Source organism: Bison bison, unplaced genomic scaffold, assembly GCF_000754665.1.
Source record: "Bison bison bison isolate TAMUID 2011002044 unplaced genomic scaffold, Bison_UMD1.0 scf7180017864322, whole genome shotgun sequence".
NCBI lineage: Eukaryota > Metazoa > Chordata > Mammalia > Artiodactyla > Bovidae > Bison > Bison bison.
Window position 1 is genome coordinate 1,428,749 of NW_011494894.1, and position 777 is coordinate 1,429,525.

Genomic DNA, 777 nt, shown 5'->3' on the forward strand with positions numbered 1-777 from the left:
TATGCAGAGTACATCATGAGAAACGCTGGGCTGGAAGAAGCACAAGCTGGAATCAAGATTGCCGGGAGAAATATCAATAACCTCAGATATGCAGATGACACCACCCTTATGGCAGAAAGTGAAGAGGAACTAAAAAACCTCTTGATGAAGGTGAAAGTGGAGAGTGAAAAAGTTGCTTAAAACTCAGCATTCAGAAAATGAAGATCATGGCATCTGGTCCCATCACTTCATGGGAAATAGATGGGGAAACAGTGGAAACAGTGTCAGACTTTATATTCTTGGGCTCCAAAATCACTGTAGATGGTAACTGCAGCCATGAAATTAAAAGAGAGTTACTCCTTGGAAGAAAAGTTATGACCAACCTAGATAGCATAATCAAAAGCAGAGACATTACTTTGCCAACAAAGATCCGTCTAGTCAAGGCTATGGTTTTTCTAGTGGTCGTGTATGGATGTGAGAGTTGGACTGTGAAGAAGGCTGAGTGCCGAAGAATTGATGCTTTTGAACTGTGGTGTTGGAGAAGACTCTTGAGAGTCCCTTGGACTGCAGAGAGATCCAACCAGTCCATTCTGGAGATCAGCCTTGAGATTTCTTTGGGAGGAATGATGCTAAAGCTGAAACTCCAGTACTTTGGCCACCTCATGCGAAGAGTTGACTCATTGGAAAAGACTCTGATGCTGGGAGGGATTGGGGGGCAGGAGGAGAAGGGGGATGACAGAGGATGAGATGGCTGGGGTGGCATCACTGACTCGATGGACGTGAATCTGAGTAAACTCC

The 777-nt window shown here is 44.8% G+C and overlaps 1 protein-coding gene across 2 annotated transcripts in view; it reads left to right on the forward strand.

Moving 5' to 3' along the window:
- RPS6KC1 (ribosomal protein S6 kinase, 52kDa, polypeptide 1) overlaps window positions 1–777 on the forward strand; it is a 205,992-nt gene that overhangs the window by 29,408 nt on the left and 175,807 nt on the right. The window lies entirely within an intron of this gene.